The sequence below is a fragment of the Phyllostomus discolor genome, chromosome 12, assembly GCF_004126475.2.
Source record: "Phyllostomus discolor isolate MPI-MPIP mPhyDis1 chromosome 12, mPhyDis1.pri.v3, whole genome shotgun sequence".
NCBI classification, from domain to species: Eukaryota; Metazoa; Chordata; class Mammalia; order Chiroptera; family Phyllostomidae; genus Phyllostomus; species Phyllostomus discolor.
The window spans coordinates 48,053,367-48,065,087 of NC_040914.2; positions in this window are offsets into that span (position 1 = coordinate 48,053,367).

The window sequence follows — 11,721 nt, forward strand, 5'->3', positions numbered from 1 at the left end:
TGCCCGCGGCCTGCAGGCCACGGCGCGGAATCTGGGTTAGATTTCAGGTGCGTGGGAACCCCCAGGGGCCTGAGGGAGCACTTCCTGCTCTGCCCTTGGTTTTGAAAGCGTTGTTCTGGCAGCAGGGGGAGGGGGGGGCGGAGGGGGAAGGAGACACTCTGGGAAGGTCGTGGCCGCTACGTGGGGGTGCCCTCCGGTACTGCAGAGGCTCAGGAAGGCCCCAGCTCAGGCCCGGAGCAGATGAGAGCCCCCCCCGTTATGTGCATCTCGGGGGTCGGCAGGTGGTGTCTGCCCCCAAGGCTGGCGGTGGGCACTGGCTCCCCTCGGAGCTCCGTGCAGTGTCAGGCACCTGCCAAGTGGTGACGGGGCAGCCTCTCGGGCTCCGGGGCCCCTGGGTCGTGCCTGGAGTGTGGTCCCTGGAGCCAGCGGCTTGGCACCGCTCCCTGCGTCTCCAGCATCCGGTGGTGGGCGGTCCCCGCCCCTGCATTCTGCCCCATGGGTCCCGCACGCCTCACCCAAGCCTCCAGGGTCGGCAGGCGCCTGGTGTTCTGCGTCCCTTCTTCCCTCTACACAGACACTTGGAGCCATTTCTGCTTCGAGAAGCTGCCCCCAGTGGCCACAGAGGTCACAGGTGCAGAGACAGACACGACCGCAGGGCTTCCGACAGGACTCGCTGGCTGAGCCGGGCCACGGTGGGCACGCTGCCGGGGGGGGGGGGGGGGGAGGGGTAGAAGGGGACCTGCTGGAGGGAGGTTTGGGAGACAGACTAGGGCTCTGACTGATGGAGTGGGAGACTGGAGAGGAGCAACAGCCGACTCATAAATTATTGACTCGAGAAACTGCGTGGTTGGTGGTGCTATTTTGTAAGGCTATCAAGACAGCAGGTGCAGCCGTTTAGGTAGAAACATTGATCATTTCATTCCGGGCGTACTCTGTTTCGGGCGTATTTAGAGCATCCACACAGAGACGTGGGGAAGTCATCGGATACACGGATCAGGCGTTCAGAGGAAGGCGGGCTGGGCTGGGTATTTAGAGTCCATTGTACGGAGGTGGTGATTAAAGGCTCGGAAATGCCGGCAGGTGCCGAGGGCACACGCAGAGCGAGAGATCAGGTTTCCGACAGCTTTCTGGGAGGGAGAGCGCCATGGAGTCATCGCAGGGAGGGGGGACTGGAACAGGAGCGGCGGGGCGGGCAGGGGGACCTCGGGAGAGGGAGCCAGGCAGAGGATGCACGAGGGCACGTGGGACAGCAGCTGGAGGTGTGTCAGAGTCACAGCGGGGAGGCCAGTGGGACGTGGCAGGGAGGACACCGGGCGGGAGGGCCTGGGGAGGCGGAGGCCAGGGCTGGGGGCGCCCCTCAGCCAGGAACGCTCCACTAACAGGGAGCGCAGCAGCTCCCCCCCATCTGGAAGGGCTCCCTTCCCACCCTCTCTCTCTCTCGAGTCCCCCCAAACCTCAGATCTTTCCATGGTGTGGACCCTTCACGCAGGAGAAATGTAACCACGAAAAACACGACTTAAAAACTCCAACCACTGAGTGCGGAGGTTCGGCTGTGGAAGGGAAGGGTGGGGGCTGGGAAGGAGCCGGGAGGAACAGGAAGGGCAGGGCTGCGGGTCGAGTCAGGCTGCTGGGAAGACGGCGGAGCCCAGGGCCAGCACGCAGGAGGGGGCGCTGGGCTCCAACAGGGAGGAAGGAGGGCAGAGAGGTAGTTACACAGGAGCGTGAGTGGCCCGCAGCACACCATTTGCACTTCTGTTTGGGACATGCAGTGGCGTCAACATTACTGAGCAGTCCTGGTAGCTCGAGGTTTGTCCGCACTGAGAGTGGACAGCGAACAAAGAGCTGTGGACTGTAAACGCCACCGGGGCCCTGGGGGTCCACGCGGAGCACCTGCCCCTTGCACACGGGGGCCTTGGCCTGGGGACCCCGGGCTGTCTGGGCAGTGGGGCGGCACCGGTGCTGCCGTGGCCCGAGACAGGAGGGTCACCACCGCCGCGTAGGCCTTGCAGACACTTCGTGCCGACACAGCTCCGCGGGGCGAGAAGCCACGGACGCCCAGGAAGGAGGAGGCGGTGGGGGTCTGCGCCGCGGGCAGCGGGCAGGGAGCAGCACGGGTGGCAGGGGCGTTTCCGGGCGCCCGTGTCAGGAAGGCTGCCTCTCCCACCTGACGGGCGTGCTGCCTGCAGGGCGGTCGGCACTTGGCCCGAGGACCCTGGTGGGGGGGCCTGATCCCGGAGAAGCAGCTGGCTGAGTGTGCGATCGATCCCTGGAGGGCGGGGGGCGGGAGACTGCTTCTCAGGAGGGTGTCTGGTCTCATCTCCAATCCTTCAGGGACTCAAGCTGCACCTCAAAGGCAGGAATCGCTATAAAAGGAAGGTCATATTTCAGAATAAAACCCAAAAAGGCAGGAAATCGCCTTTTTGAAGCCTACGGTGGTTTGATTTTTCTTCTCCCAGAACAGCTGTCACTCAAATCAGCCCACACACGCCGCTCATCCAAAGCACCCCCCACGCTGCCCCTCGGCACGGTGCTCCACCGCCCGGGGTTTTATTCATCAGCACCTGCCTCCCGGGGGTCCCGACCCTGGTCCGGCTCCGCGTAGCTCCCTGTCATCCCGTCACCCCGCGTGCCCCGTTCACACGGGGCTGGGAGAAGGCCGGCCACGGGGCTCTCCCGAAGGGGGACAGCGTGCTGCCCTCTCGTTCCGGCGGCGGCGGTGGGTGGGGCGTCTGCCCGCGCGCGCAGGGATTCGCCCTCCCTCCGCGGGTGGCAGCAACGCGTCGTAACGAGCGGCGTTCAGCAAACCGGGCTCCTGTCCCCGGTGACTGCTGTGACAGCCGCCGCGTGGAACCGTCATTCCGGGGTCCCGGGGACCTCCTCCGGTTTCTTGCTGCGGACTGCAGGTCAAAGCGGACTCTGCGGTGCGTGAGGTCGCCTCTCGCCCGGACGCTCTCTGTCGCCCCCGCTCCCCTGGGGGACCCTTCCGCGCGCTCGCCGCCGGTATTGAACCCAGACTCCAAGGAAGCTCTCCGACCTGATTTGTTTTGCCGCCTCTAGTTTTACTAACACGGTGGTGGGATTGATCCCCGCGTGTCAGCAGCTACACGGGCGCATTGATGGGGGGGAAGTTTCAGTTTAAAAAGCTTCACACTCGTCCCATAGGGTCCCGAAGAGTTAAAACATCTCAGGATGTCTTAAAACGAATGCGTGGGCGTGTGTTTTTTCTTCATTTGTTCCGGCAGAGCAGAGCTGAAGGTCAAATGCGTGAGGAGGTTTGGGATAAAGAGCGTTGCTGGAGACGGGAACAGGGGAGACCATTTAAGTCTCTACGTCTACAGAACCGGTTGAACAGACACAGCGGCCTCGCTGAGCAGCCGGCAGTGGACAGGGGGCAGCGGGCTGGGGGGTCCCGAGGGGCAGGGGAGTGTTGTGTCGGCGAAAACCGTAAGAAAGAAAATGTGGGATCTGAATCTTCATGAAGTAACCACGTAAGCAGGGAAAGGTCGTCCGCGTAGCAGAAATGCTGAGACACGTAGGAAGACTTTGATGGAAGTGTATTAGTGCCGGGAGGTTTTAACCCAGCCCTCTTGGAATGTGACAGATGGATTAAACAACACATTAAAAGGTATACACGATGTGAAAAACACGGTCAACGCACTTGAACTGTTCGGTATCTTATGGTGTGTGTGTGTCCACAAACCGTTTGTGAAAAGTCGGCAACCAGGTATGGGGTACCTGGTTGCCGAGGAACAGACAAAGGCCGAGGTCAATTCTCCGGCTATAAGCTTGGTAGGCCATAGTTTAAAACCACAGTGCAGTAAAAGAATAATAAAATCATAATTTGTAAAAAGCTGTCTTTAAAAAAATTTGGTGTTCAGAGAAAAAAAATCACCAAGTAATTAAAACGTATTTGAGACTGAAGATATGTACAGGCATACGTCAATTTTAGTGATCTTTTTCAAAAGCTGTCTCGCCCCGGCTGGCGTAGCTCAGTGGATTGAGCACGGGCTGTGAACCAAAGTGTCTCAGGTTCGATTCCCAGTCAGGGCACATGCCTGGGTTGCAGGCCACGGCCCCCAGCAACCGCACATTGATGTTTCTCTCTCTCTCTCTCCCCCCCTCCCTCTCTAAAAATAAATAAATACAATCTTAAAACAAAAAAAAAGCTGTCTCCCGGTTCTGCTGGTTTTCCCTCTTGTTTTCCTGCTGCCCGTTTCACTCAGCTCTGCTCTGCTCTGCAGCGTGCTCTCCGTCCTGCCAGCGTCAGCTTTAGCTTGTCCCTCTTGTTCTGGTTTCCGTGGGTGCAGCGTCAGGCTCTGGGTTGGGGGTCCTCCTCCCTTGTTAACGCTCGCATGTGCGGCGACCGGCGTCCCCGCGGGCACCGCCTGTGCCCTCAGGTCGGGCCTGGGGCACTTTCCTTTTGCTGTCCACGTCTCATTGTATCCCGGTGTGACCGGAGAGCACGTGTGACGCTAGTCTTCTTGTGTGTGTGTCGTCCAGGTGGCCCGTGGCCTCACGGGCGGCCGGCCCCGGGGGCTGGTCCCTGGGCACTGGTGGGGCCGCGCGCCGCTCCCGGCTGGGGAGCGCTCTCTGCAGGGCGGTCTCCTTGTGTTCACGCGCTGAGTCCCGATTTCATTTCACTGTCCGTCCGTCCGTCCGTGTTCTCTTTGAGCTCATCGCGCCTCTCCGTGGCAGCCGTTGAAAACTCCTTGTCAGGCAGCTCAGAGACAGACACGCACTTCTGTAGGGCCTGCTGCCGGAGGTTCTGTGCATCGGGTCACGTTCGCCCGTTTCTCTTTGTGCCTGGGGACGTGGGTGTTTGGACCGGGAGCCGCCCGCCCAGCCGCTGTGGGCTGGCTTCGTGCAGGGGGGCCCACTCGCACAGTCAGCCTGGCTAGAGTCCTGGGGGCCCTCACACCTTCGCGGGTCTGTTCCCCTCGTTGTTGCCTGGAGACCCACACGCAGTGGTGACCTGCAGTGCCCGCCTCCGTCAGGGCGGGGGTCGGGGTGGGGAGGCGGACACTCCTGGAAGAAGAGCCCTGGAGTGTGCGCGTCCCCCCTCCCCCCACCCCTCCCCACCCGGGAAGGAGCAGTGACCGCGCTGAGTGACAGGCCCTGAGCGGACCACGGGCCTGTCTGTATCCAGCTCTCCCGGGAGCCGACTCTGTCACCCAAGCAAGTCACTCGCCTCCTGAGCTCCAGTTCCCTCGTCTGTAGGACAGAGAAGCAGTGACCACCAGTCACCCCAGACCGCCCTCTTTCAGCTAAAGAAACAGAAAGAGCAAGGCTCCTTCCCGGGGTAATTATGGTACAAGCCCTAGAAAGGAGTCTGATGGGTCAGCCTTGGGTCTGGGCCCACTGATGAGCCAACCAGCGGGATGAAACCCTCTGATTGGTTAACCCAGAGTCATGTGACCGAATTTCTACGGTGAGCGGGGCAGTGCTGAAAGGCAGCCCCTCCGAGGGCAGAGCGAGTTGGTCCCTCAGGGGGAGGGAGGCCTCCCGGCGCAGCACCAGGGAAGGGGGCGCAGGTGTAGACGGCAGACCCTGCGGGGGAGACCACAGCTCACGCTTTTCTGCGCACAGTCTTGGGCGCTGTGAGCACACAGTAGGTGCTCAATAAATGGTTCTTCCTTTACCTTGGCGATCGCTGAGCCTGACTCATACCGAAAACTCCTTTTTGCTTTTTGGGCAGGAGAGCCTGGGGCCATACCTGTGTCCTGAAACACAGCGCAGACGGTTCTAGAACCTTTCTCTGACTGTTCGAGGGTGTGAACAATGTTCCTCGGGCTCCGTCCGCCTGAGCACACTCAGGCGGGCGCACGGCCTTCTCTATACACGGGGGGGCTGGTGGGCCCAGAGGTGTTGTTTTCGATGGCCTTCCCATGGACACCGTGTGGGGTCTCTGACTTCCCTGGCTGGCCAGCGAGCGTGACATTTCCGTGGGGACCCCTGTGCAGCCACAGCCGCAGCCGCAGCCACAGCGGGTCAGGGGCCCGGCCAGCCTGGACAGAGCCCTCCCAGGACACAGGCGGGGTTTGCTCTGCAGCTTATACGCCCTGGAGACGACGTGTTTGCTTGCCTGCAGGTCCGCTCTGCCCAGATGCCGAGGCGGCCCTCGAAGGTCAGGGATAATCTGACCAATATGGAGGCACAGACGGAGCCCGCCTGGTTAAATGTCACCAACACCGGGAGTCGGGGCAATAACGGGCTCGGGGAGGAGGAGGCCTCCCCCGGCTCCCTGCCGGCGGCTCCAGGGCTGCCCCCCCGACCCCGGGGGCTGCCAGCCAGGCTCGGGGACGCTGGCAAGGGCCCGCATCCCTCGGGTCCCACCGTGAGGGGCGAGTTTGGGGCAGGGGACCTGTAAGTGATCCGGGTCTCCAGTCAGCTTAAAAAGTACAAGAATGCCATTGGGAGGAAGCACAGGTTGAGACCCTAACAGGCCGCCTTTTGTCGGAAACAGAGAGGGACAGGGTAGGTGTGCACGTGGCCGGGCGCCGGGTAGATGGTGACTTCGTTACTTCCTGTTTCTCGCATGGAAAAGACGTCTAGAGCGGGGGGCGCCTCCAGGGGGTGGCTGGGAGAGAAAGAGCACTCGCGGGGCTTCTAAATACCCAGGCGGCTGCTGAGGAAGAGGAGGGAAGGGTGTGCTGGTGACGCCCCCACCCTGACCACCAGTGCCACGGACTCACTGCTGAGCCCTCTGTCACCTCGCCCTTCATCCATGCACTCGTCACGGCATCTGTCCTGATCTTACACGCCCCGCCCCTGGCCACAGCTGATTGGTCAGCGGCGGGCCTCTGACCCAGGCTGGGCCAGTGGTGGTCTCCCTACCCCCCGGCCACGGCTGACTGGTCCGGGCACGGCCCTCCGATCGGCGTGGGTCTGCAGGCCCTTCCCTAGGGACTCACGCCGGAGCCGCAGAGCTCCTCGGTCCGGCCTTCCCAGTGCATGCGGTTAGGGAGGGGCTGCTGGCGGCCACACTGGCCCGTGCAGGGCCGGGGGGCGGGGCTGCTGGGGTTCGGCCCCCTCTGCCCCTGAGGCCCAACCCGACCCTTCCGCGGCGGACAGCACAGCCCTCCTCGGAGTCCCTCGAGCCCATACATGTCCTTTGTTGCTTGGGCAGTTCCGGCGGCTCCTGCCAGTTACGGCGACACGAGGCCTAGCAGCGCAGACAGTGAAGCGGCCCCGGGAAGACAGAGTTGGGGGGGGGGGGGGTGGCCAGGGGCGGGGGGAGGGGCATTTCACGGGTGCAGAGGTTCGGTCTGGCCAGGTTGGGGGGTGGGGGGCTCGGGGGACCGGCTGTGGGACACTGTGGGTGTGTCTAGCACCCCCGACCGGCGCGCTGGGAAACAGTTACAGAGGCGGGCGGGGCATCGCGTGCGTTCTCCCGCAGTTTTTAAACGCCGGTCCTGAGGGGCACAGAAGCAGCCCCCCCCATCGCCCCCACATCTCTGAGTCGGGGTCGGCGTGGCCGTGGACTCGGCCAGCCCGTGATCCTGCTGCTGTCCGCTTTCCACCTGAGCTGTGGACTCTGCCCGCCCCGGTCGGCAGCCCCCCCACCCATCCAGACCTGGCCCCGGTGCCCCTGGCTTCAGTGACGTGGGGGCCGTGGGGCCAGGCTGTGACAAGGAGTCCAGAAGATACATGGGGTCCCCCCGAACCAAGTTCACACGCTCCTCCTGCGCCCTGAGGAGCCCCGTGGCTCCCGCAGCCCCCGGCCACCGGCCTCGGCTGCCACAGCACCCACAGGGGGGTGGCAGGGAGCGCTCCAGCCTGGACCTGGGTCTCATCCAGAGGCGGGGGGGGGTGGTTTCATCACAGCGAGATTTTCAGATCCTTTCCTGGGGTGCCGGGGGCGCTTCTGATGGACACAAACTGGTCCCCAGTCCATGCAGCACGCTCTCTGCAGCAGGTCGGCCAAGTGAGGGCAAGGAAGGGGGGCGGGGCAGCTGTTCCCACCTCGGGGAGCTTTCCACCAAAGGCCCCGCTGGAGGCAGGGTGGCCCCTGGCTGTGCCGGAAGGGCCCGTCAGACTCAGCGCACAGCTTTGTCCTCCAGACCCCCAAATACCCCGGGGGTGTGTGTGTGTGTGCGCAACACCCTCATCCACACCGGAGAAATCCCTTTCTTCTCACAACGGGCCGTTAAAAATGCACAAATCCCCCAAGTCCTTCAGAGGGAGTGGACTTGCAGAGACGGAGCTCTCCCGGGGGGCGAGAAGGGAAGACGGTTACGGAATCCCGTGGGGAAGGTTTGCGCGCTCACCGGTGCGGAGAAGCCGCGGGGCGGGTCGCAGCTCCGCTTGCATAAACCCGTCTCCTGTTCTGAGCTGCACCGGGAGGTGGTGAAGGTGCAAGGGGTGAGTTCCATCAAGTCCTGACTGCAGACATGTGCACCCGTGGCAACACCTGCCAAGCCAGCCCCGCGCCTGTGCTCACATTAACATCCCGGGTGGCAGAAAAATGATGGGATTTTACCAAATGGGAGAAGCTGTTAATAGACGCAGAGTTGGAGTCGCTCACCCGGCGGCCCCGCGGCTGTGCGCCAGACTGGGCGGGGAGGCGCGATCCGCAAGGTGTGCTGCATGGGGGTGGGGGGGCCAGGGCAGCTCCCTGCTGAGCCCGCGCCCCAACGCGCAGGCAGGGAGACCTCCGGTCCTCTCTGCTGGGACCCGCCGTCCCACCGGGGTGCAGAGGCTTCCCTGGACACTCTCGGTGCTGTGGGTTCTCCACAGGCCCATGGCCTGGCCTTACCGTGATTCTCTTTTTCTGTTTCTAAAAATGTGTGCGTGCACCTCACAGCCACTTCTGCGAACACGGGCTCTGCCGGTGCAGGAGGGCCGGCTGCTCCGGAAGGAGTTTCTTAAGGGCCATAGAAATGGATCGCCCTGGCTGGTGTGGCTCAGTGGACTGAGCACTGGCCTGTGAACCAGAAGGTCGCCAGTTCGATTCCCAGTCAAGGAGCATGCCTGGGTTGCAGGTCTCCCATTGGAGAAGACAATATTACAGGTCCCCAGTAGGGGGTGCTCAAGAGGCAACTAATCTCTTGCACATTGATGTTTCTCTCCCTCTCTTTCTCCCTCCCTCCCTCTCTTTCCCTCTCCCTTCCTCACCCGAATGCGAGGCCAGGGGGAGGCGTGGGCTGGCGTGGCGGAGACGAGCCGGGTCTGTTTCCTAGCGTTCCCCAAGTCCACGTCTAAGGGCTTTGCAAAGAGCAGAGCACGTGCAGGGCGGGGCAAGGGTAGGGCTCCAGCTGCGAGCACTTGAAACACGGAGTTCAGTCTTGGGTCATTGCTTCTTCATTCTTCCTTATTTGCCATACCAACAATTTACGTTTTCCCCTCCCTGTATGTCTATCATTTTTTAAAAAGATTTTATTCATTTATTGTTGGTCTTTGCCACCATCTGGCAGGGAGTCCGGGACTGAAACCACGGTGAGGACCCCGGGCTGGGCTGAGGGGCTGAGCCCCCGGACGCAGCTGTGCTTCGAGCCAGACGCAGCCTCGGGCCCGCGTGTGCTGTGGGCCCTGGGTCCCCGCTGCCCCTTCTGACGCCCCAGTTGGAGATCCCTTACCGAAAGGGCCCTCCTGTGGCCCCGCCTCCTCCGCAGCAGGCCCCACCCTCTCTGAGTGCGCTCCTCGGCTTCTCCCCAAGGGCTCCCCCCCTCCCCAATTGTGGGCTCTGAACGCTGACTCTACCGGATGCTAAGCGTGAGCCCGCAGGTCCCTCGGGCTCTCTGCGGTCCCCTGTCTGTGGGAGGGGCGTGTACTGCTATTCATCTCCTCGGGGCGTCGGGAAGGTTGCACGAGTTAGTGGGTGTCGTTGCCTGGAAGGGGGCTTAGCACCCAGTGAGCTGGTGGTGAGCATCAGCCTGTACGTCCCAGGAAGGAGATGCACAGCAGCCACCGCCGCCTGGGTCTCTGCCCACAGAGCCCGGCAAAAGTGTTAAGGAGTGGGACAGGTCCTGGGGGCGGCCAGCCGTAGCCGTGGCTGTGGGGAAGGCGTGGGCGCGACGGGTGCAGGCTGCCGGGCAGTGCTGCCCGCCCCGGGGCCTGCTCGGCACTGGGCAGGGAGACGCACCAGGGGACAGGGCATCCGCCGGTCCCCTTGTCCTCTGAAATTCTCCGAGGGGGTGGAGCTGAGTTCAGAAGTTTATTTGCGGGCCTTCTGCCTGCAGAGCGATGGGATTACACGCCCTGAGAATCCACTGGCCACCGTGGACGCTCCTCTTCACCTTAGTTTCTGAAGTCCTCAGTCGTTCTCACGGAAGGAGGCGACGGTGGACTGGGGTGGGGGGAAGGGGCCGAGGACCTCTGAGGTCTAACCATCCTCCCACCGGGCCGCGCCCGCGGTGAGGGCACCGTTCGCCTCTGACCTGTGGTGGGGGGGCCTGCACATGCCCAGGATTCATCTTCCATCTCCCCCGTGTCTGAGCCCACACAGCCCTTTCTTCATGGACCTGCTGCGCGGCTTATTGCCATAGAAACCGCTGCCTGTGTCAGAGCACCTCGGAGGGGGTGGGAAGGAGGCCTGAGCTGCTGCCATAGCAACGTGCCTCTCCGCAGCAGCAGCCCTCGCCGGGCGCCCTCTCCCAGTCCTCAGACTCTGGAGGGGGCAGTGGTCCTGGGGAAGGAAGGGGAGTTTCCCCGGCCGGGACAGGGCGGAAGGACCCAGGAAAGTTCACCTCGGAGTCCTGAGATGACCCTGTGGGCCAGGACCCACGGGAAGCCGTGCTTAGCAGTGAGGCCACTCGCCACCGTGGAAAAGTACCAGTCCTGGTGGCGTTCCCGCTGACGCCGTGTGACTCAGCTGGCAGGCACAGCGGCGCGGTCAAGGGGGCCGGCCCGGGCACCAGGCTCCCTGCCAGCAAACGCTGGCTTCCCCGCTTGCTGACCCCGGGTGAGTGAGCGAGCGAGCCTGGGCTGCGGCGTCATCTGTAAAACGGCAGTGACGGTCCCTGCCTCTCGGGGCCCCTGTGGGAACCCAGTCACTGCATTTACGAAGCGCTCTAGCTCCTGTCACACGGGCCCCCCAACAAGTGTCGGCGGTTGGGGCCACCATGCGTGAGACACAGGGGCACTTGCCCAGTGCCCCTGTGGTGCCCGCCGCAGTGCTCCACGGGGGGAGGGGCAGGGGCAGATCTCTGACGGTGCTTCGCTACAGCGTGGCCTTGAGTCCTCGCCGTGACTGTGCGGGCAGGGGCCGCTGCCCGGGCTGAACGGGCAGGCGGGCGGCTGGGGCCTCGCGGCCTGGCCTCCAGCACCGTCTCCAGGACCTCCGTCCTCCTCTGGGTTCTTCCGTCCCGCCCCGCCCCGCCCCACCCCGCCCCACCCTGCCCCACCCCATCATGCAGAGGAACGCCAGGCCCCACGGGAACCTCAGGCCCTGCACCAGGACAGGCAACAGGGCAACAGTGGCGGGCTCCCCGCACCGCGGTGGGCACAGCGCTAGGCCTTCCCGGCTGATCCCTGCGCAGCCCCAAACCACTCTGCTTTGAGTCAGGGGCCACCTCCCAGGGAGAGAGCTCGGTCTGGTCTGGGTGGCGGCTGCCGTTTGCAGACCCCAGCTCAGGGCCCGGACCGTGGGACATTTGCCACCGGGACGTGATCTTCTCCTGTCCACGGCACACGCCCAAGTGGGAAGCACCAGCCCCGCAAGCCTCTGCTCGTGGCCCCACCCACTGGCATCTCACTGGCCACAGCAGGTCACACGGCCCACTC